Source organism: Pyrus communis, chromosome 15 (genome assembly GCF_041283825.1).
Source record: "Pyrus communis isolate YQ-2024b chromosome 15, ASM4128382v1, whole genome shotgun sequence".
In the NCBI taxonomy this organism is placed as follows: domain Eukaryota; kingdom Viridiplantae; phylum Streptophyta; class Magnoliopsida; order Rosales; family Rosaceae; genus Pyrus; species Pyrus communis.
In genome coordinates, this window is record NC_142579.1 from 10,433,461 (window position 1) to 10,459,575 (window position 26,115).

The window sequence follows — 26,115 nt, forward strand, 5'->3', positions numbered from 1 at the left end:
TTGAGCATCATTTAGGGTCCGAGATGCATAATATATGACATGCGGCTACTTGTTCATCCTTTGGCCTAAAACAGCTCCTAATGCATAATATGAGGCATCACACATAAGCTCAAAAGGAAGGCTCCAATCTGGTGGAACTATGATAGGGGCCGAAGTAAGCATCTCCTTTAGGTGTTTGAAGGCCTTCTCACATTCCTCGTTGAACTTGAATGGTACATCCTTCTGGAGAAGTCGGCATAGGGGTTGAGAAATCTTAGAAAAGTCTTTGATGAATCGCCTATAAAATCCTGCATGTCCAAGAAAAGAACGAACCTCTTTAACCGAAGTAGGAGAGGGTAAGTAGCGTACAAGATTTATTTTTGATTTATCCACTTCAATACCCTTGGCCGAAATAATATGTCCTAGAACTATTCCTTGTTTTACCATAAAATGACATTTTTCCCAATTTAAAACAAGGTTAGTTTCAATGCATCATTTCAAGATTAATGTGAGATTATCTAAACAATCATCAAATGAATCACCAAACACGCTAAAATCGTCCATGAAAATTTCAATAATCTTTTCTACAAAATCTGAAAAGATACTTACCATGCATCTTTGAAAGGTGGCTGGTGCATTGCATAAACCAAATGGTATTCGACGATAAGCAAAAGTACCAAATGGACAAGTAAAAGTAGTCTTTTCTTGATCATCTGGAGCTATAACAATTTGATTATATCCCGAATAACCATCAAGAAAACAATAAAAAGAATGACCGGCTAACCTTTCAAGCATTTGATCAATGAATGGCAAAGGGAAGTGATCTTTCCTTGTGGTGGCGTTGAGCTTCCTATAGTCAATGCACACTCTCCAACCTGTTTGGATACGGGTTGGCACAAGCTCATTCTCGACATTCTTCACCACAGTCACTCCTGATTTGTTTGGCATAACTTGAACCGGTGAAACCCATCAGCTATCCGAGATAGGATAGATTACCCCACAATCAAGAAGCTTGATAATCTCCTTTTTTACAACTTCTATCATTAGAGGGTTGAGCCGGCGTTGAGCCTCTGTAGTTGGTTTAGCCCCCTCCTCTAGAAGTATGCGATGCATGCAAGTTGTAGGACTAATACCCTTGATGTCGGCTAAGGTCCATCCTATGGCCGTTTTGTGCTCTTTCAACACCCGAATCAATTTCTCCTTCTCCATTGTTGTGAGGGATGAGGAAACTATGACGGGCAACGTCTCATTTTCTCCCAAATAGACATACTTCAAATGATCTGGCAATGGTTTAAGCTCAAGAATGGGTGCCTGAATCACTGAAGGTAACAACTTGTTAGTAGAAACAGGAATTGGAATTGGGTTTGGAGGCTTACCAAAGTGTTGTGGCAACGACTCAAGGGCAGCAACCATCTCGGCCTCATCTTCACATGTAGGCACGGCATGGAATTCCATATGCATGCCGTGGGTTTTATCCTCTCCTACCCCTTCGTTTTTCAGTCTTATTCCTTTAGTAATGGTCGTTTCAAGGGGGTCCCTCTCCAGGGAGTCAAGATAATCCTGTGCCAATGAATCAAATATATCAATAGAAAAACAAGAATGATCATCTTTAGGATATTTTATAGTTTCAGAAAGATTGAAATCAATAACTTCCCCATCAAATTCCATTGTTAATGTCCCCTTGAACATGTCTATCTAGGTGCGGGCCGTTTTCATGAAAGGTCTCCCAAGGAGGATCGGCAACGGGGTAGAATGGGCCGAATCTTCCATGTCAAGCACATAAAAGTCCGCTGGGAAAATCAAATTGTTAACCTGCACCAAAACATCGTCCAAAACTCATTTTGGATATGCATTAGAACGATCGGCTAATTGAATAATCACACTATCATTTTTAAGCTTTCCTAAGTTTATAGATGCATAAATTGAGTAAGGCATGACATTAATTGAAGCTCCTAAGTCTAACATAGCATGTTCAAACTTAGTATTTCCAATAACACAAGGAATTGTAAAACTACCCGGATCTTTGCATTTAGGTGGTAGTTTCCTTTGTAGCACTGCAGACACATTCTCACTTACCTGGACCACCTCCTTGTTTGAAATCCTCTTCCTCATTGTGCAAAGCTCTTTAAAGAACTTGGCATACTTAGGAACTTGCTTGATTGCATCAAGGAGCGGAATGTTGACTTGAACTTTCCTAAAGGTTTCCAAAATGTCCTTTTCACTCTCCTCCTTCTTTGATTGCCTAAACCTGCTAAGAAATGGCACGTTTAGTGGAATAGAACTTGACAAAGTCAAATTTGGACTTACCTTAGTGGTGTGGGACGGTTTTAGGACAATAGGGGGCTGCGGCAAGGTTTGCTCCACCCTTGCCGTGGCTTTGTTCAATTCCTCCTCTTCGAGCAGCAGCTTTTCGTCCTCTTTGTGGCTTGATTTCGTTGGTTCAGGGTTAGTTCCAACTTCCTTTCCACTTCTCAAGGTGATAGCTTTAGCGGTTTCAAAACCTCCTTTTGGATTGACGATGGTTGAGCTAGGTAGTTTGCCTTGGTCTTGGAATTGTCCTACAAACTCCGCTATCTGCCCAATTTGTTTCTCCAACTGGTTTACCCTTTTGTCTTGATTTTGCATCGCTTTGTTTTGATTCTCTTGCCCTTGAGACAAATTGGTAAGTAACTTAATAAGTGTATCATTGTCTAAAGACGTACCTTGGTTGTTTTGGGCAGGTTAGGATTGGTTCGGATTGGAGCCGTATAGCTTGGTGTAGAACCCCAAGGGTTGTTACCTAAAACCTCCTTGTTGTTGAGGTTGTTGAGGCTCCCTTCACTTGAAGTTTGGATGGTCTCTCCAACCCGGATTGTATGTGTTGGAATATGGATCATTCATTGGCTGATTGTGGCTTGGAAATCCAATGACATTTGCACTCTCCCATCCCCCATTCTCAATCAATTGAGGGCACCTTTGCGAAGGGTGTCATTGGATCGAACATACACCACATACAATTGATCCTTGTATCTTCATTCCTTCGGCCATCTGATACACAAGAGAAGCAAGATTAGCTAATTGAGATTGAATGTCAGATTGAGAACTTACCTCATGCAATTGTTGCCGTGGGGGGTCCCTTTGCCCAAGTCTTTCATATTGTTGTGCATTTAGAGCACGGTTTGCAATTAGGGTTGATGCGAGAATTATACGCACACAAATTAAACCCTCTTTTTGACAATTGTAGTATAAGTATAAGTAGGGATCGTTCTGGACCGGGGATTAGGAGGGATTGCTAATCACTTGGATTTGACTCAAAAACGTAAAAAGACAATATAAAACACTACACTAGACTCAAAGAATGCAAAACTAAACTTTAAAACACTAAAACAAACCAAAAGACTCAAACATCACCCAAAACACTCAAAACTGCCTTAAAAACACTTTCTGGGCAGTTTTGAGCACTTTGGTGAATTTGGACGAAATTATGTAATAAATTGAATCAAAACACTTAGAAACATAAACTAAGACACTTTCTAACTAAATTGGACAATAAAGTAAAGGGGGATTGAGGTTTATACGAAATTAAATTAAATGAACAAATTGCAATTAAAACAGAATGTAAATATGAAATTGATGAAATGGAATGAATGGATGATAGAATAGCTAAGGGGTTCATCTCCATACATGTTACACTTGCATAATAAAATGATTTCCAATTGCATTTCAATAAACCATGACTTCTCAACGCTCCAAGTTAATTAGGTCCGCTTAAATTAACTTTCAGATTTCCCTAGATTCATTGGATTGAATGGAATACGCATTACAACCAAATTATATCTAATCAAAGTCCCTAACTATGGAATACGCATGATAAAGACATTCAACAAAGATCATTAAGTTCAACGGAAATCATAAACATCGACGAGGCATTCGTTACTATGGAATACGCATGAAACTTATGCCAAGAATTCATTTAACGCGATTGTTTATAAGCAACCTCCACTACTTGTGAATATAAGTTCGTAACTATTAGGTGAAACTCACTTATATTCTAGCATCATATTCATGCATGAAAATTAAGCGTGCACTCTCAATAAACATACATAAATAAGTTATCAATCAAACAGTTAAACAAATTGAATCCACAACTTATGAAACGCAATTAGAAGTAATCAAATCAAAATGCAAGCATAAACATATATTTCGAATTCCCCCCTAGCCAAGGGGGGTTTAGTTCCTCATACGTACAAAACAAAGAGAATCAAAGAAACACCTAAACATTCCAACAACTCAAACTTGAATTGTATGAACGTTTAGGCCCTCTTCTCTTCCATTCCTCATTCGTACAAAACAAAGAGTATTGAAATTAAACATTGAAATCAAAGAAACACCTAAACATTCCAACAACTCAAACTTGAATTGTATGAACGTTTAGGCCCTCTTATCTTCCTCTTCGTTGTAGCACAAGGTCTAAGGATAGTTTGATGGTGTGAATGGTTTGGGGAGTGGTGAAAATGGAAGGGATGGTGTTTGGATTGTAAGGGAGAGCACGGCACAAGGGTGGTTTGATGTCTACATTCTGAAATGGAAGAGTTTGTGACTGAAATGTGTATGAATGAGTGTGAATGAATTGTGGCTGCCATGAATGCTTATTTATAGGTGAAAGAGAGGGAACATGACAGCTAGGAATTTGGTGGAAATCTGGAATAGTGATGGGAGATGCATGTGGCTGATTTATGCATGTGATTAAAGGGTGAATGCATGTGCACGGTTTAAGTGTGGAGAAAGGGGTGAATGTGGCTGAAATGCAAGGGGGAATGATGATGAATGCATGTGCATTAAAGAGTGAATGCATGTGGAGTGGCTGATTAGATATGTTGGTGAATGATAAGTGGTGAATGATATGTGGTGAATGATATGTAATGATATGTGATTATGATAAGTGATAAGTGGTGATGATAAGTAATGATATGTGGTAGTGTGGCTGAAATGAAGGAGTGGAATGTTGGAATGTTATGCACGGCTAAGGATATAGGAAAGGTTTAAATGTCCTAAAACTAAAGGGAACAAGGTTCCAACACTTTGGTCTTCAATTAGGTCTTCAATTTCGTCCGACACTTTGGCTCCAAGCATAAGCTATCCATCCTTAGCCCAAAAGTGCTCCAAAAGTCTCCAAAATGCATCTTTTTGCTCCTTTAGCCCTTTGGACCTACAAACACACGAAAATAGCTTAAAGTACTAAAATTACTAAGTACTAGCAACATAAATGCAAGAAAACAAGCAAACTAAGGTGCATAAATATGCTCCTATCAAGGGTCTTGGCTGCCATAGGAGTTTTGTCCACCAATGCACCTCCCACAGAAGCATCGGGCATTTGCCTTTCAATGGGAAGAATGCCCTCATAGAAGTATTGAAGTAGAAGCTCCTCCTTCATTTGATGTTGAGGACATGATGCAACAAGGGCTTTAAAACGCTCATAGTACGTCGGAAAAGATTCTTCTTGACTTTGTTGGATTCCGCTAATTTTCTTCCTCAAGAGAATGACTCTTGAAGTAGGGAAGAACTTCTCCAAGAACGATCTCTTCATGCTTTCCCAAGAAGTAATGGTCCCGGGTGCCAATTCATAAAGCCAATCCTTAGCCTTTTCCACAAGAGAGAATGGAAAACCTTTCATCTTAAAAATATTCCCATCAACGTTAATGGGTGTCATGCTTGAGCACACAACTTCAAACTTCTTCAAATGCTTGTTTGGATCTTCCATGGATAGCCCATGGTACTTGGGAATATGATGCAGCAAGCTTGACTTCAATTCGAACTCATCGGTCTTGCCTTGGGCCGCCCTAGGATATTAAATGCAAAATGGCATGGCATTATCTAATCCCGAGGCAGAAAGCTCCTTGATTGTTCGATTATCCATCGCCATGACTTGTTCTTCTTCCTCCACTTCTTCTTCTTCAGATTCGGCCTCAGAACTAGAACTAGGTGGATTAGGTTCTGGTTGCTTCCTCTTTCTTCTCAAAGTTCGTTCAAAATCGTCGTCAAACTCCAAGATATTCTCACGAACGGGATGAGAACTATGAGTCATACACTTGTACCTAGAACAATGAAGCAAAAGAATTCAGCAACTCTCTTAGAAGCACGGCAAACCCACACAAAACAAAGAATAGGGCACGGCACACAAACGAAAGCAATCAGATTAAGCACGGCAAACACAAAAATAAAAAGAAAGAACAAATAAACACACTACACTCTTGGCCTTAAGACACACTTTGACACGACACAAACACAAGGGATTAGCAAGTTTGCTAATCCCCGGCAACGGCGCCAAAATTTGATGTGAAAATTATATTGACACACAAATTAAACCCTATTTGTGACAATTGTAGTATAAATGCAAGTAGGGATCGTTCTAACCGGGGATTAACTAGGGATGCTAATCTACTCTAAACTGACTTAAAAACACAAAATTAAACTTTAAAACACTTACCTAGACCTATGTGACTCAAAACAACTTAAAAAGACTCAAAACAGCCCAAAACACTCAAATAGACTCAAATTAGACTCTAAAGGGTGATTTGGACGAAATTTAACTAACTTAGACTCAAAACACTAATTTGGACAGATTCAAACACCTTTCTAACTAATCTAACACACTTAATAAAATGGGGAATTGATTTGGACGAAATTAATTAAAATGGACAGATTGTAAACTAAACAGATTAGGCACTAAATTAGGTGAATTGAATGGGAAAAAGGCTAGTTAGGGGGTCCTTCTCCACACATGCACATATGTAACATAAATTGATTTCTAGATTTTATCCCTTTAAACCATGAATGACAATGCCCCAAATTAATTGTGAAAAGCACAAATTAACTTTCAGATTTTCCTAGTTTCATTGAATTGGATGGAATACGCATCGACAATCAAATTATTCTTATCAAATTCCCTACATGAACTGCATAATAGAGATAAAATCAAAGATCATTAAGCTTTTTGAAAACCCTAAGCATTGACTAGGCATTCGTAACTATGAATTGCATGATACTCTTGCCTAGAATTTACTTAATACAATCATGACCAGTGATTTCCACTACTTATGAATATAAGGTCATAACGATTAGGTGAAATTCTCCTATATCCTAGCATCAAATTCATGTATGAAAACTAAGTATGCATCCTTAATCAACACACAAGAACAAGTTCTCAATAAATCAATTAAGTAAATCACATCCACAATTCAAGAAACAAAATCTGAAGGAAATCAATTCATATAAAACACATAACCATGGTTTCAAATTCACCCCTAACTAAGAAAAACTTAGTTACACATGTTCATAACAATTGAAAAGCAAATTAAAATAAACATGGAAACGAAACAAGGGAAGAAAGAACTCTAAAAGTCTCCAATGGATGCAGATTTCTTGCGGCACAAGATGGTCTTTCTCCTATGGAAGCCACGTCACTCCTTCTTCTCCCTAGGACTTGCGGCACAAAGTGTATTTTCTGAATGGATGGTGAATGATGTGAATGGATGAATGAATTCAATGTTGAATGGCTGCCTAGGGTGTCTAAGGGGGCGCGGCACAACAATAGGCATATATATATAACACGGCCAAAAACCCTAGGAGTCAGAATTAGGGTTAAACCTAGCTGATATAAGTGTTTAGGGCCCCTAGGTTGTGGCAAGGGTTTGGGAATTAAGTCCTAGCCCAATTAGTCTCAGATATGGACTTATACAATCCAAATCCAAGAGAAAAAGGGCCAAATAAAATCAGAATCCAATCAGAAAAAGGTTTAAGAATTTTCGTCCAAAATTGGGCCTTCTAGAAACTAAGTGTTTTATGGCTGATTTTAGGTGTTCTAGAAGGCATAAAGGGGGGGGGGGGGAGGTGCAGCACCCTTTTAGGGTCAGATAGGGCTTCTAGAAATGTGGTTCTTAGGTCCACTTGCAGCTAGGATTAAGGTGGAACAAGATTAGGTTAGGATAAGATAGGATAAGGTTTGGATAAGATAAGGTTGGATAAGGTTTTGGATAATGTTTCCTCTTTTCTTGCACTTTCCTTATCTGATTTGTAGCATGTTCCTAGCCTTTTTTGACTCCAAATTCGTCCATCCACCTTGCTCCATATACAAGCTATCCATAATAAGCCCAAAACTGCTCTAAAAGGCTCAAAATTGCCTTTTCTTGCCAAGTTTGTCATTAGGACGTACAAACAAACGAAAATAGCTTAAAACACTATAATACGTAGTAATTAGCTCACTAAATGTAAGGAAATAACATAACTAAGTAGCATAAATATGCTCCTATCAGGAATGAGTTATAATTTCCTTTCTATAGCCATTTACATTGAGTGGCATAATTGAAATTAAAACCAATTCTCCCTCACACTCTTTATGGCCAGCCATGTGGATTCATTGGGCTTTCATGCCCATTGTGTTTTCAAGTTGTCATACAACTTGAGTTATTGAACTTGACATTCGAAGCCCATTGGGCCTTGAGGTCCAAAACTAACCTGAGGTCTAAAACAAACTTATTCGTTTGATTAATTAACATATTAATTAATGCTAGCCATAAATAATTAAACCATTTAATTATCCTTACTCATCTCTGTTGTTTCTTCAATCTCTACTTTACACGGTGTACGATCCATTAAGTTCTTTTTAGCGAGGCAGTGAGCGATTAGAACTCTTTAAATCGATTGTGAATTGAAACTTACTTTTCGATTCTTCCTTTAGTGATTATACACATTTAGGGCTTCCACAAACCATGAGTGACCTAGCAGTATGTCATGGCTATCCCAACTAATCAGAAGAGGTGGAGAACCTATTCAGTTTGGGATTACAATGCAATACGGTTTTTCTCTAATACAATACTCTTGACCACATTATTTGATTTGATATTTTATTCATGTCTACCATCCAATGTGATTCTCTTACTTATATGATTACCTTGAATGTGATTTGGAACGAATTCCTAAATCTCATTCATACTCTGGCCAGAGATTCTTTACCATATCATAGAGTATTCTCCCTCAAACGGTTTGAAGGTTAGAGATCCCTTGTTCTGCATTCCCTTACCTTCATGGCTAAATGGCTTAACCTCAACTATGTTGTGGACACCCTTTGACGGAGTGACTTTGACATAGTCAAAGATTAAGGACCTAACCATAAGACAACTATGATGCCTTAGGTCAAAGGACTACTTTGCATTATCCCAACCATGAGTTTTCATGTGACATAAATATGAAGACTCCTTGTTGATCGCGTTTAGTGGACTCATTCTCTATTGACCACCTATATGCTTGTCTTAGTGTCAGTCACACCAATGACTCGAGACGAGTCACTCTATCTAAAAGAAGACATAGGACGTACTGATCTTAACGGACTGTCAATGCCCACTTGGCAATCTGTTGATTAGGAAGGTTTAGGATATGTATACAAAAGAGAATGGTTTCATGAATCTAACTTCTTTAGATCACATTCTCTCAATTACATATTCCTTGGACTTATCGTTTAAGCATATAACATTTATATGAGACGACTTTAAACAATAATCTTTACCCTTTATATTAAACTAGATTAGTTTAACATGTGAAATGTCCATAAAGTATCATCATATGATTGGCTTTAGGACACATTTCCAACAGGAGATATACATTATTCGAATATCATAGAGACATTAGGTAGCGGCACCACCGAATGAGATATTATCCTTGTTTGTTCAAATACTTCAACCACATGGTACCTTAGTCGGGTACATCGCGAGAATTCCAATGCCATAAAGCAAGTCTGTTATGCTAATGCGAGTGTAGTGGTTGCACCGTTTCCATTACCAATATGGTAATGCTAGTTAATCTTATTTGATTGGATATCGTGGAATTTCACGTAATCTAAGAGATGGATCGACTGCATTGTTATTATTCTTTGGTGGAGCATCGACCAAAAGTAGTCTTTTTTTTTTCGACGTCCTGTTGTTCTTGTGGTCAACCCCACTGACAAACATCAGAAGTTAGAGCACAAATTAATCCCTGTTGACAAGGTGAAACATTTATTAAGAAAAGTTGTGAAGGCCTTTCAGCACGTGTTGTAGAGGAAGACGACAATCCAGTACAGCTGGAAATTGTGAAATTGGTCAAACTAAATTCCTGACATCATTCTTAAATATCTATTTGTGATACCACTAGATTGGGATGTGTGAGACACCATTGATCTATGTCTAGGTATAACATCTACTTTCTTTGAATCTTCATCGTATAGACCTCTGTTTCCATTCATGAAGAGCAAAGACTGAACCTTAAAATTTTAAATTGTTTACTAGCGATTCAATTCGATGAAGATTAAAAACCATTAATCCATGTCTTGAATTGATGATCTCTCCAACCAACTCTATGGAACCCGAGCTTTCTTCAAGATTGATATAAAGTTTGGTTGCGACTAGCTGAAGATCAAGAATAATGATGTTCCTAAGACTGCGTTCAGGGCTCGACATGTTCATTATGAGTTCCTTTTGATGTCATGCAGGTTGGTGAATGCAAAAATATCTTTCATGAATCTGACGGACTGTGCATTCCTCCCATGTCCTGAAAGATTCATGATAACCTTATTGAGAACTTCCTTGTTTACTCCAATAATGAAGTCAAACTTTTAAAACACTGATGATTTGATTTGAGTAATTTCAAAGCGAATTAGCGTTACACTAAATTTTCCAAATGCTAGTTTTGTTTAGATAATGTGTTCTTTTGGGAAATGTGAGTTCAGCAGAAGACATTTTTGTCAATTCCCAAAAATGTCGTAGTTGAAGAAAAATTGGAAACCCCCATAAGGTTTTTTGAAATACGAGGTATCTTTGGTCTTGTCGATTACCACTAACAGTAAGTGCTAACTTTCTCCACCTTAGTTTTATTCCTTACAGGTTAACCAGGAAAGGCATTAGTTTCATTAAGATGTGAATGTGATTAAGTTTCTGACAATTGAGATGTTGTCTTTTTCCTACTATCATTCTTACACTTCTTGATGACACCAATAATTTTGGAATTTGCAGTGATACTTCACTAAATGATCAAACTGCGTGCTATACAGCATGGTAGGGTAACCACTTATGCCTTTCAACAACTAGAACCACATGAAGTGAACTGTCTTACCTACGACTTGGAGTTGACAATTGCTACCTTTAGAAAAAAACTTGATGGCGGTTTCTCTATGGAGAAACATGCCAAAACCTTCGTCGACTCTCTTAAACCCTTCAAATACATCTTCACTTGGAATGAGCTTAATTATAGATGGCAGCGATGGAAGAAATTAATCAACGTCTACGATTGCACCATCGTGTCCTACCCCAGTTGAGTAAACGTAGTTGCTAAAGGCCTCAGTAGGAAAACACATAGATGACTCGGCCGTCAAATCTGATATTAGTTACAACTCATGAGTATTGATGTGATGTTACTAGCAAATTATCAGGGAACCTTGTTAGCTAATTTCCAAGTCATACCCTTCTATTTTTGACTTGGGATGAAAAAAGAGATTGCTTAGTTATTAAACAAATACCTAATTTGTCGGCTAGTCATAGCAAGAAGAAAGAAATAGATCGAATTGTTACAGTCACTCCTTATATCCAGATGGATATGAGAAAATATCACTATGGACTTCATATACGAGCAGCCTTTTACACATGGAGACAATGATGATGTTTCAGTGATTGTCGACCAACTTACTAAGAAGCCCATCTTTTGTTGGTCCACGACGACACCCTCTAGACCAATTGGCAAAATCCCGTTCCACATTTATTTAATTTTATTTCCCTAAACGCTTTTGGCCTGGTAATTGGAAATCCTATGAGATTTCATGCGTGGACATTTGAGTCCTTATTACTCATTGTTCATTTTCACATCTTTCTAGGTAATACGTGTTCTCACGAACACTTGAGTGCAAATGATGTGTAAATCAAATGATTTATGCACTTTTCCCATTGAGGGGCAAAATAATAATTTTGCACCCTTAGGATTCCATTACTTGTTTAGCAAGGCAATAGTGAATTGGTGGTATTGCGGGCTGTAGACTGTAATATTGATAAGTTATTTGTTGGGTTGGTTAAGCAAGTGGGCAAGTAGGCCTGTCTTCGGTAGTATTTTATTAATTAGGACTCGTGCTTAATTAGTTACCGTTTGGGCTTGACCCAAAGACATACACACACAGACACGCACACGCGCGCGCACACACACACACACACACACACACACACACACACACACACACACACACACACCTACTCTCGTAGTGCTCGCCACTACGATTGCGTGGACACAAGCGATACAGAATTCAAAGATACCACTATGTTGAAGAGGCTACATAGGGAACGGAGAAATGTGTAAGTGACTTGTATTCGTATTTCTTCCTTGATTAAATTCTGTTGTTTCGAATTTCAAGGATGAAATTTTCTTAAAGGGGGTAGATTGTGACATCATGTCTCGAGATTTATTGTATTTTATTCTCAGTAGTAGTGAAATTATCAAAATGCCCCTAAGATGCCACGTAGGCCTTCTACGTGGACATAAATTTTTCCTTTCATTTTTCCACTCTTATTTTACTATTTTTGAATAGTACTCATTTTTGCGAACACATGGCCGCAGACGGAATTCAATTCGGAGTTATAACGAATAAGTTATGTTTGAACTTTCTCTCTTTTCTCTTTTCCCCTATTTTCCCTCATTTCAGCCTATTCTTTCTCTCTTCCCACTTACTTCCACTCATTTCTCTTTCTTTCTTTTCCTTTCATCTAACTCTCTCGTCCCTTTTCCCTCTTCATGGCATAACAAATGCAGACAGCAGCTCGCCACTATCCTACAACAGACAAGGACATCGTCACCATCTTCGCAACCCTTTCATAACCACAAATCATTTTCTAACTTCTGTTATTCGAAACTTGGATGAAAAACCTTCAAACCAAGGAGCTCCGACGCGAAGGAGGAACTTCGGCGATACTCCTCGGTTTCCCTAAACAAAGTAAGGTTTGAAATCACTCCTTACATTCCATTCATCATTTTGTTTAACTTTATAACCTTGCATGTGAGCTTTGGTTTCACACTTATGAGTTTTGAACGGAATCACTAACGGATTCCATGTTCGATGAGCTGTAGAGAACTCCAGCAAAGATTATGGCTACCGTTCTGACGAGGCTAGGCCCATTTTGTTCCATCTTTAGGTTATCTAGACTTAGTTGGAGCCTTGCATGCTCGATTCCAGGACTGCTGCAATGAAATCCAATGAAAACTCTTTTCGAGTCCGTGAGAATCCGACGAAATTCAACTTTCCTAGCCACCTAGGGGCCTTAATTTTGGTATACTTTTTATTCCCATTGTTTCCCACTTCAAATTCATATAGTATATGCTTAGTATGGTGAGAAATCTTGGAAAAATAACGACCTTGTTGTATTGCTTTTACAACAAAGATCAAAATGCAAATTTGTTGAAGTTTTAGGGCCGTTTGGTATTTTTATGAAATTAGGGTAGTTTTGCAATTACCTCTAGTTTTAGGGGGAATTTTGTAAAATGGGAATTTTGGACAGATTAACTATGATCTGCCCATTTTGTGTATGATTTATGTTTTAAGTATTGTGTTAAGTCAATGTGACTTGGTATATGTACAAGCATATTCGGATTGTCAAATGACAATGCTAATTAAGAGCAAGTAAGTTATGGTTATGTGAGTGGGTCTTTTCTTTTTTAAGTATATATGTGTATATGTGATTTTTCCCAACAAGTGCTTTTATGTATTATGATGTGACATGTCATGTTTATCTTCTAATTAGATTTTCTACACTTTATATTTTTATTAACTGCGAGTATAAAATGTGGCATGACATCTTTATTCATTATATCTACTCATTGTTACATGTGTGCACGATGTTTATTAGTTAGTTGTACTATCCTAGGCTAAGGACTAACTTCACGTGTATGTTCACATGCACCGTTTATGTTCGCTTTGGATCCAGAGTTAGGTGTCAGCCTGTCCATAGTTAACTGCAATTTTATGATAGTTATTTGAGTTTTGATGATAAGATATTTCGTAGTAGCACCCTATATCCTTTAACTCATTTGTGCTGCAGGGTTCCCGACAACCTATTATTATATTATTACTTTGGAAAATCATATATTTATTTTATAGCGAGGGGTTACACTTTTTCAAAAAGGTTTCAGAAAACTTTATTTTCTAGGCCCACTCACCCTTGTTTTTCGTCGCTCCAGGACGTAGAGATTGAGCTCATATGAGTACGAGGTTTCAGTGAAAGTAGCTGATTGTCCTTCGGTCAAAGTAGGTTGCTTATGTACTAAATAATTATCCTTTACAGATGAGACAACTTTTATCTTTCTGCACTATGCTCTGAACTTCACGTTTTGTAATAAGGGTTACCACCCAATCACGTTGTGCACTCTGGTTTATTTATTTAAAGTTTAAATTTATCCTCACTTATACACATCAACCTTACTTTATGGCTTCATCACCTTCCAAGTGTCGCCCAACACATCGCGATTTGGGTGTCCATGTGGACATTTTGGGTCGGGGTGTGTCAGTTTGGTATCAGAGCATATGTTAGGCAGTATCGCATTCATCACACACATGATGTAAGCATTCTCAGTTCTTGAATTCTAACATCATAATTATGCCACCTCGTCGATCACAAAATATGCTAGCTTTTCATGAGTTTTGGACAACTTGGAGTGACTATCGATGACATTGTTATATGACTTACTGACCTTCTAGAAGAACTCTTTGGCGACCACCATTAGACTTTTAAGTGAAGAACCTCCTTGCTAAGGAAACACTCGAACTGAAGACGTTTTGTTGACCCTGAAGCTGGGTAGATGTATCGATAATTGTGTACCACTTGAAATTTACCGATCAATCCCAATTACTATGTAACCATCGTTACCAACCTTTCTTTATTAGGAAACCGCAATCACTTTCATCCTTGGCAATCTTTATTGTTGTGCCACCTCCCAAAATTTCCTTGAGGTTTTGCTTCACCTCGAAGTTCCAAAAATGTCTCAAATAACTATGTTAATGCTGATGTGGTTGCACTTAACAATATATATATATATATATATATATCTCTGTGTGTGTGTGTGTGTGTGTGTGTGTGGGGGGGATAGTCACATTTGGTCCTTAACAACATCAATCTTTCCAACATAGCAGTTATGATTCTGGATCTTCAAGAGGAAGATCGAATTTCTATAAATCCCATTCTGAGGTAAAGTTAACCACAATTCCCATTCTCGAGCTTAAGGTAGTTTCACTAGCACTAGCTTCCATAGTTGCTTGCAATACAGTACCTGTCACTACGGTATGTATTGGCACAATATTACAAGTTGTTATACTTATGATTAGGAGAAAGGCCAGAAACAGTAGTTAGTGTTCCCAAAAGCATAAAATCACCTCACATGAGTAACCTTCCTAGATATCTTACTTACTCTTCTGACCATGCCCTACGTAGTAGCCAACCTAGGTGACGTTAATTGCCATCAAAACGAGACTATCTTGTGTGAGTGCGTGGTTGCACTGTTTTCATTACCAATCCAATAATGTGATAGGAGTATATTTATGCGACTTTGTTAGTTTAATTCCTTGCATTTAGTGAGTTAGTTTCTATTTATTATAGTAATTTAAGCTATTTTCGTGTGTTTGTAGGTCCAATTGACTAAAGTGGCAAGAAAAGGCAATTTGGAGCATTTTAGAGCAGTTTTGGGTTTGGAATGGATAGCACATGCATGGAGCAAGGTGGATGGACGAAATTAAAGTTCAAGAAGGGCTAGGAATATGCTAAAGAGTTGAAAAAAAATTAATTCAAGACTTAGAAGACAAGGAATCAGCTACAAAGAAGGAAACATGAGTCAAACTACCTTATTTTGACTTAGTCAATCCTAATCTTTTCCTACTTATGTTCCAGCTGCCAAGAGGATCCCTAATTAATTTAGGACACTTAAATAATGATTCTAGAAGACCTAGTCCTATTTTCCTTCCTTGCCGTACCACATTTCCCTTTCCCCTTCCCTTTCTATGCAAGGCATTTCCCTTTCCCAATTCCTTGTCGCAAATCACTCTCCCTTTCTCTTAAGGATCTGCCGCATCTTCTTTCCCCTTTCCCTTTTGGATTCTGATTTAGTTAGCCTTTGTCCTTGTAGATTTGGATTGCATATCCTTCTCCAAAATTAATTAGGGTTTCTCCCTTTTAAATATATGTTTCTGCCGCACCAAAAGGATCCCTAACCCCCATCATTCATCCTTCACTAGAATTCGTATCACACAACCATCCTTCATACACACACACCTTGTGCCGCAACTTTTCAAGGAAAAATGAGAGAAGACCACTTGGAGCTGTGCCTGCCATTCAAGATTGGATTGTTGGAACGTTCTTAGGTGTATTCTATCTTTTGTTTTCAATGTTTAATTTAAGTTTTCTTTGTTTAATTGCGAACATGAGGAGCTAAACTCATTTTAGCTAAAGGAGATCAAAGCCATGAACATATTTGCAATATGAATTGATTACTTCTAGTTGTGATTTCATAAATCATGAATGCAATTTACTTAACTGTTTGATTCAGAACTTATTCTTGTTTGTTGATTAAGGATGCGTACTTAGTTTGCATGCATGAATTTGATGCTAGAATATAAGGGAGTTTCACCTAATTGTTATGAACTTATATTCATAAGTAGTGGAGATTGTTAGTCACAATCGTGTTAAGTAAATTCCTGGCAGGAGTATCATGTTGTTCATAGTTACGAATGCCTTGTCAATGCTTATGATGCTCACAAAGCTTAATGATCTTTGATTGTATCTCTATTATGCTGTTCATGTAGGGAACTATTGAAGAATAATTTGGTTGCCGATGCATTATCCATCCAATTCAATGTCTTAACGAAAATCTGAGGGTTAATTAGTGTTGTTCACGGTTAATCTGGGGCATTGAGATTCATGGTTTATTGGAAAAGCAACTGGAAATCGATTTGTATTCAAGTGTGTTATGTGTGGAGAAGGACCCTCTAGCTAGCCAATCACCTATAATTTCCCCCAATTTCATGCCAAACTTGTTTAAGTCTTTAATCTACTTGTCTTTATTTTAAATTCATCAAAAACCAAATCCCCTTTACTTTGTTGTGTCAAATTAGTTAGAATATGTCCAAACTTGTGTTTTTAAGTGTTTTGAGTCAAGTTAAAATCAATTTTCATCCAGATCAACCTTTAGTGTCTAGTTTGAGTTTATTTGATTATTTTGTGCTGTTTTGAGTCTCTTTAGTTTGTTTTGAGTTTTTTTAGTCTAGTTAAGTGTTTTTAAGTCTAGTTTTGTGTTTTTGAGTCAGTTTTAAGTAGATTAGCAATCCCTCCTAATCCCCGGCCTAGAACGATCCCTACTTACATCTTTACTACAATTGTCAATAAGAGGGTTTAATTTGTGTGCAATTATATGTCACATCAAATTTTTGGCACCGTTGCCGAGGATTAGCAACTTTGCTAATCCCCTTTGTTTCTTTTTCATGTATTTTGTTTTAGTTTCTGACTTTGTTTTGTTTTCTTGTTTTTAGGTACTAGTTTATGACTCGAAGTTCTCAACTGGTTCGTGAGCATATCTTTGATTTTGACGACGATTTTGAATGAACTTTGAGAAGGAAGAGGAAGAGCCAGAACCTAATCCACCTAGTTCTAGCTCAGAATCTAAGTTTGAAGAAGTAGAAGAGGAAGAAGAGGCCACGGCTCAGGAATTAGAGGAAGCACAAGTCATGGTAACGGATAATCGAACAGTCAAGGAACTTTTAGCCTCGGGATTGGACAATGCCGTAACCCTATGCATTCAATATCGTAGGGCAACTCAAGACAAGACCGATGAGTTGGAATTCAAGTCTAGCTTGTTGCATCATATTCCCAAATACCATGGGTTGTCCATGGAAGATCCAAACAAGCACTTGAAGGAATTCGAAGTGGTATGTTCAAGCATGACACCAATCAACGTGGATGGCAATATTTTGAAGATGAAAGCTTTTCCATTCTCTCTTTTGGAAAAGGCTAAGGATTGGTTATATGAATTGGCACCTAGAACCGTCACCTCTTGGGAAAACATGAAGAGAGCATTCTTAGAGAATTTTTTCCCAACTTCAAGAGTCATTCTTTTGAGGAAAAAGATTAGTGGAATTCAACAAAACCAAGGGGAGTCATTTCCAGCATATTATGAGTGTTTCAAGACTCTAGTTGCATCATGCCCTCAACATCAAATGAAAGAATAGCTTCTAATTCAATATTTCTACGAATGACTTCTTGCAATTAAGAGACAAATGCTAGATGCCTCTTTGATGTAGTTCAGGTATGTTTTTGGATAATGATAAAGTTATTCAAACCTCTTTGACGTAGGGAATACAAAATCAAACCAAGGAGATGCAAAATCAAGCTAAAGAGGTGGACGAATTGAAGAAACAAATGAGGCAAGTAGCGGAATTCATGGGACAGTTTAGAGAACAAGGCAAACTGCCTAGTTCAACCATTGTGAATCCAAGATGAGGATTTGAAACCGCCTAGGCCATCATGTTAAGAAGTGGCAAGGAAGTTGGAACCGACCCACAACCATCCAAATCAAGCCACAAAGAGGATGAAAATCTGCTGTAAGAAGAGGAGGACAAAGACAAGGCCACGACAAGGGTATCCCAACCCTTGCCGCAGCCTTCTAGGGACTCTAAACCATCCAATTCAGGTAAGTTAGGTCCAAGTTTGGTTAATTCTAACCCTATTCCACCAAATGTGCCTTTCCCTTGCAGATTTATGCAATCTAAGAAAAAAGAGAATGACAAGGATATTCTTGAGACATTTAGAAAGGTGCAAGTCAATATTCCACTCCTTGATGCAATCAAACAAGTTCCAAAGTATGCCAAATTCTTGAAAGAACTTTGCACAACAAGGAAGAGGATTTCGAACAAAGAAGTGGTAAGGGTAAGTAAGAATGTTTCGGCAGTTTTACAAAGGAAATTGCCTCCTAAATGCAAAGATCCAAGTAGTTTCACAATCCCTTGTGTTATTGGCAATACTAAGTTTGAGCATGCCATGTTAGGCTTAGGTGCATCCATTAATGTCATGCCATACTCTATTTATGCATCTATGAACTTAGGAGAGCTGAAAAATGATGGTGTTATTATTCAATTAGCCGATCGTTCTAATGTATATCCAAAAGGAGTTTTGGAAGATGTTTTGGTGCAGGTTAATCATTTAATCTTTCTGGCTGATTTCTATGTGCTTGATATGGAAGATTTGGCCCATTCCACACCTTTGCCAATCCTCCTTGGAAGGCCATTCATGAAAACAGCCTGCACCACGATAGATGTGTTCTAGGGGACGTTAACAATGGAATTTGATGGCGAGATTATTGATTTTAACATTTCTGAAGCTATGAAGTATCCTATTGATGAACATTCTTGTTTTTCTATTGATATAATTGATTCATTGGCGCATGAATATCTTGAAGACCTAAATGAGGATGCCCTTGAAACAACCATTACAAGAGGAGTGGGACTCAAAGAACAAGGGATAGAAATTAAGCACACTCACGACAAGGATGAGGATTCCCTTACCGTGCCCAATTGTGAAGAAGTTGAGATGGTGGCTGCCCTTGAATCATTGCCATAACATGTTGGTAAGTCTTCAATCCCAATTCCAATTCCTGTTTCTACTAATAAGTTGCTACCCTCAGTGATTCAGGCACCCTCCCTCGAGCTTAAACCATTACCAAATCTTTTGAAGTACGTTTACTTGGGAAACCAAGAGACTTTGCCGGTCATAATCTCTTCCTTACTCGTGACATTAGAGGAGCAAAAACTAGATTGGATGTTGAAGGAGTACAAAACAGCCATTGGATGGACCTTGACAGACATTAAGGGGATAAGTCCTACAACATGCATGCATCGCATACTTCTAAAGGAGGGGGCTAAACCAACTAAAGAGGCTCAACGTCGACTCAACCCTTCAATGATGGAAGTTGTGAAGAAGGAGATAATCAAGCTTCTTGATTGTGGAGTGATTTATCGGATTTCGAATAGTCGTTGGGTTTTACAAGTTCAAGTTGTTCCAAAGAAATCCGGCATCATTGTGGTGAAGAATGAGGAGAATGAGCTTGTGCCCACCCGTATACAAATAGGTTAGAAAGTTTGCATCGATTATAAGAAGCTCAACGCCACCACAAGGAAAGATCATTTCCCTTTGCCGTTCATTGATCAAATACTTGAAAGGTTAGCCGATCATTCTTTTTATTGTTTTCTTGATGGTTATTCGGGATATAATCAAATTGTTATAGCTCTATAATGCCAGTGAATTTTATTTCGTTGGGTATCATGAAAATTTTCACGTAATCCAAGAGATGGATTTACTAGATTATTATTATTCCTTTGGTGGAGCATCGACCGAAAGTAGTCATTTTCAACGATTTGTCATCCCTATGGCCAGCTCCACTGGCAAACATAAAAAACTGAAGCACAAATTAATCCTCGCTGTAAAGGCGAAACATTTATTGAGAAAAGTTGTGAAGGCTTATTAGTACGTGTTGTAGAGAAAGACGACAATCATGTATAGTTGGAAATTATGAACCCGGTCAAACTAAATTCTTGACGTCATTCCTAAATATCTACCTGTGATACCATTAGATTGAGATGTGTGAGGCATCATTGATCTATGTCCAGGTATAACAACTACTTTCTTTGAATCTTCATCGTATAGACCTCTGTTTCCATTCATGAAGAGCAAAGACCGAACCTTAAAATTTTATATTGTTTACTAGCAATTGAATTAGATGACGATTAAAAACCATTAATCCTATCTCAAAATGATTATGTCACTGACTAACTCTATAGAACCTGAGCTTTCTTTGTGATTGATCTGAAGCTTGGTTGCGACCAGCTGAAGATCAGAATGGTGATGTTCCTAAGATCACGTTACGACCAGCTGAAGATCAAAATGATGATGTTCCTAAGACAACTTTCAGGACTCGACATCTTCATTATGAGCTCCTTATGATGCCATGCGAGTTGTTGAATGCTCCAATATCATTCATCAACTTGACGGACTATGCATTCGGCCCACGTCCTGAGAGATTCATGATAACCTTATCAAGAACTTCATTGTTTGCTCCAATAATGAAGTCAAACTTTTCTAAACATTGATGATTTGATCTGAGCAATTTCAAAACGAATCAGCTTTACACTAAATTCCCTAAATGCCTATTTTGTTTAGTTCATGTGCCTTTTTGGGTGATCTTAGCAGTTGGCATTCTTGTCAATCCCCAAAAATGTTGCAATTGAAAAAAAAAAAAATGAAACCCCTGCAAGGTTTTGCAAAATATGAGGTATCCTTGGTCTTAACGTTCACCATTGACATTATGTGCTAACTTTCTCCACCTTAGCCTTATTCTTTAAAGTTGACTAGGAAATAAGTTAGTTTCTTTTAAGATGTGAATGTGATTAAGTTTTTGACAACTGAGGTGTTTTCTCTTTTTGACAATTGTTCTTATGCTTTTTGATGACACCAATAATTTTGAAATCTACTTTGATACTTCACCAAATGATTTGGCTGAGCAGATGCAGCATGGTAGGGTAATCGCTTATGTTTTCAGACAGCTGGAGCCACATGGAGTGAACTATCTTATCTACGACTTAGAGTTAACAAATGCTACCTTTACACTAAAAACTTGATGGCGGTTTCTCTATGGAGAAACATGCCAAAATCTTCATCGACTCCCTTAAACCTCTAAAATACATCTTCACATGGAAGAAGCTTAATTGCAGATAACGGTGATGGAAAAAAATGAATCAATGTCTATGATTACATCATCGTGTACTACCCTGGTTGTGTAAACGTAGTTGCTGACGACTTCAACAAAAAACACATAAATGATATAATACGTTTCAGCCTGTCCTATCCCATTTTAGTTACAACTCACAAGTATTACTGTGATGTTACCTGCAGATCATCAGGAAACTTTGTTAACTAATTTCCAAGTTCAACCCTTTTACTTATCACTTGGGATGAAAAAAAAAAAAAAAGATTGCTTAGTTATTAAGCAAATATCCAATTTGTCAGCAAGTCAAGTCAGAAAGAAATAAATTGTTCGAGTTGTTACAGTCACTCCTTATAACCGGATGGATATGATAGAATATCACCATGGACTTCATGTACGAGTCACCTCGTACACATGGAGACTATGATGATATTTTGGTGATTGTCAACCGACTTACTAGAATGCCCATCTTCTATCGGTCTATGGGGACACCCTCTAGAGCACTTCACAAAATCCCGTCCCACATTTTTTCTTATTTTATTCCTTAACGCCACAAAATTTTGAAACACCCATGACTAACTAAGTGGATTTCATGCGTGGACATTTGAGTCCTTATCACTTCTTGTTCATTTTCACATCTTTCTTGGTAGTACGTGTTCTTACAAACATGTGAGTGCGAGTTATGCGTAAATCGGATGATTTATGCACTTTTCCCATTGTGGGGCAAAATAATAATTTTGCACCATCGGGATTCCATTACTTATTTATCGAGACAACAGTGAATTGTCGTTATTGCGGGCTGCAAACTATAATATCAATAACTTATTTGTTGGGTTTGTTGAGCAAGTGGGCAAGTAGGCTCATCTCTGTTAGTATTTTATTAATTAGGCCTCATGCTTAGTTAATTATTATTTGGGCTAACCCAAAGACACACACACACATAACACACACACACACACACAGAGTCTCATAGTGCTTGTCACTACGATCCCGTGGACGCAAGCGATACAGAATTTGGAGAAGCCACATTGTTGAAGAGGCTACATGGGAAACGGAGAAACGTGTGAGAGACTTGTATCCGTACTTCTTCTTTAATTAAATTCTTTTGTTTTAATTTCGAGGAAGAAATTTTCTTAAGGGGGTAAATTTGCCCCTCCAGAACGTAGGGATTAAGCTCATGGGAGTACGAGGTTTCAGTGGAAGTAGCTGACTGTTCTTCGGTCAAAGTAGGTTGCTTATGTACTAAATAATCATCCTTTATGGATGAGACAACTGTTATCTTTCTGCACTATGCTTTGAACTTCACGTTTTGTAATAAGGGTTACCACCTAATCACGTTGTGCACTCTGGTTTATTTATTTAAAGTTTAAATTTATCCTCACTTTTACACATCAAACTTACTTTATGGCTTCGTCACTTTCCAAGTATTGGCCAACACATCTCGATTCGGGTGTCCAGGTGACCATTCTGGGTCGGAATGTGTCATAGGTCAACTTTTAGCTTCGTCGTCAGGATTTTGAACGACCACATTATAATACAATTAGAAAATATTTTCCTCTTTGAAATCATCAGTTCATTAAGAGAACAGGAATAAAATGTTTTAAGGCATATCTTATGTACTCAAAAAGAGAAGAATTTGTGTTTAATATTTGTTTTCCATTTGAGACGGCAATTACAAGTCTCTATACAAAATGAAGAACACACCAATAAGAGGGTGCTTGCAAATAAAGATACGACACTACATAATAATAATAACCCCTAATGTAGCAAGAAACTAAACGAGATGGAAGCACCAAATATATAAACCAATGGTCTAGTGCTGCAATATCATATGAGAGATGAAAGCCCTCAAACTAATTGTGGGATGCAAAATGACATGCTTCTATATTGATTATGCAGAGAAGGACATCACGGCTCCAATACACCTGATAATCCAAAAGCATTATGCAATAAATTCAACAAACTCAACCACCTCACATCCAAGTTTGATCGTAAAAGGCCGCCGGATGTGAGAGATTTGGCCCCGTACCCCTGCCACCAATGTGGAATTAAGGATTTTTATCTTCTCTGTTTCTGTCTTTATTTATTTAATTTAAAGAAAGACACATCATCGATCTATGGAATTATTTTTTGATACTAAAATTCATATAACTATTTTGGATCAGTACATTTTTTTAGGTTATACAAGCGATATTGAGAAAATGATACATTGATTGAGATGGCAACAAAGTGGGGCGGGGTGGTGGGTGGTGGTGGGGTGCTACCTCCAACCCAGACTTCGTTGATGACTTTTCCCCATAACCGCATTTATTATCATTTTCTCAAACGGCGATTCCCCGTCGCCTAAACCTACCTATCATGAAAAAATGATCTCTAAATTTTGATTATGCAACACAAGATAATCAATAATCAACTAGCTTAAGAAATGTAAACCAAAAAGAGCTAATAACAACCAGTTTGTATTACAGTCTTGTGATATTTCCCTTCATTTGTAAGTAAAAGATCTTATGTTTGATTCTCATCAAAGACGAATTTGAACCAAATTATATGACTAACCCCCACCTTTTAGTGTAGATAATATAATATGTACTTCAAATAAAAAGCTAATGACAAAGTAAATAACCTTATAATATGTACTTCAAATAAAAAGCTAATAACAAAGTAAATAACCTTAAAAAAAAATTCACACAATTGTAATTGCAAGGAAATATAAGACATTGCACAACTAATAAAGGTGACTCGCAAACTTAATTTAAGAAGACTTGCATCAATAATTTAATATACGTAATCGGGATCGGGTAAGGTCAGGGGATGGCAATACCATCACCGCTCCATACCCGAGTTAGGTTTATGAAAAAATCCCCAAACCCGCCTCATAACCGTTGATTGTGTTCCATAATCGCCCCATTAGACTTAATGAGGGATCTGTGGATACCCAAACCTGTGAACCTTTTTGCTATTCCTATGCCTTGGTGTGTAAAGAAAAATACTCTTAACCTACAGCCATATGATTTATTGTCGCTTTCATGCAGCACTATGATTTATTGGTCAAAGAGCAAAAGTCGCCACTTTCAATACTAAGGAGTAGTCAGAATTTTTTTTTTCTCCACTTATTTAATTATATGGATCTTTTCCCTGCCAGTTAAGTTTGAAAAGCCTTGACTTTCAGTTTAAGAACAATATGAAAAACATTTAGCCAATTACAAAACAAAAAGAGGAAAAAACTGGTTTAAGAGCTTCTTAGCTCTTCTTTTCTTTGGTATACATAATATTATGCTTCATATTGTTTGACACGAAAGAAAAACATTTTAACATAACATCCTCAAGCTTTCTCATAAAATATGAAAGCCAAAAAAAGCCTCAAAATATCAAAGTTTTGGCATCCCCGTATATATGCGTATCTTTTGACAGTCTAAATATTCGATAAAAAGAGTTGTACGGATGACTATTTCGTAGATTCTCTTGATCTACATCATCCAAACAGTTTGGAAAAAAAAATATAAAAAAAAACGATTCCACAAAAGCAACACCACATCAGAAACAACAGCAACAACAACGAACCGACAAAAATAAATAAAATAAAATGGATGAATAAACGATTAGGTAAGAATCAACCTAATATTTTGACCGCCTTATGATGGTTACATAAACAGTACTTAACAAGGAGAGATAGACACTTAGCCAAGTGATTTATAAATTATGAACCCACTAATTAAGCATCTCCTATTCCTTGATTAAAAATTTAATAATGAAGGGACAAGACCAAGCATGCTCTATATTAAAGGATGACGATTTTTGTTTTTGTTTTTAAACGGACTGCAGTCCATAAAATTTGTTGTTTTTAATTCAGATGAGAATATATGAAAGCAACTAAATAGCCATCTATAATGCTATGTATATATCAGTCAAATGTATTATACAATGTAGTACTGTTTAGTTATCTTGTAATGCAATCTCATGTTGTCAGATAATTATTTTGAGTTTAGACTAGAAAATTAGGTAAGAATCAACGTAATTACTCTTTTAAATACATATGTATAGGTAATCTTACAAGTGAACATTTGTAAAAGTTCCAGTGAATGCATTGAGTGATGGATTAGATTAATTGGATTACAAGCAACGTGTTTTACAGGTTGCTTGAGATACAAGATCCCGCTTGGTGGGCTGGATGGGATAGGTTGTGATCAATTAAAATGGATTTGAGTTCAACTGTTGCTTGTTATGTCAAAATATGGGATGGACAGGCTGGACATTATGAGTTATGAATCCACAATAGAATAGATTATGTAACCTATCTTTATACATGGACTACAAGTCCTGTCTTACAAGTTCATGCCAATCCAATCATATCCTTAAGGT

The 26,115-nt window shown here is 37.4% G+C and overlaps 1 pseudogene; it reads right to left on the reverse strand.

Annotated features, from left to right (window-relative positions):
* Window positions 1-905: 905 nt before the first annotated feature.
* LOC148690514 (uncharacterized) overlaps window positions 906-26,115 on the reverse strand; it is a 35,780-nt pseudogene continuing 10,570 nt past the window's right edge.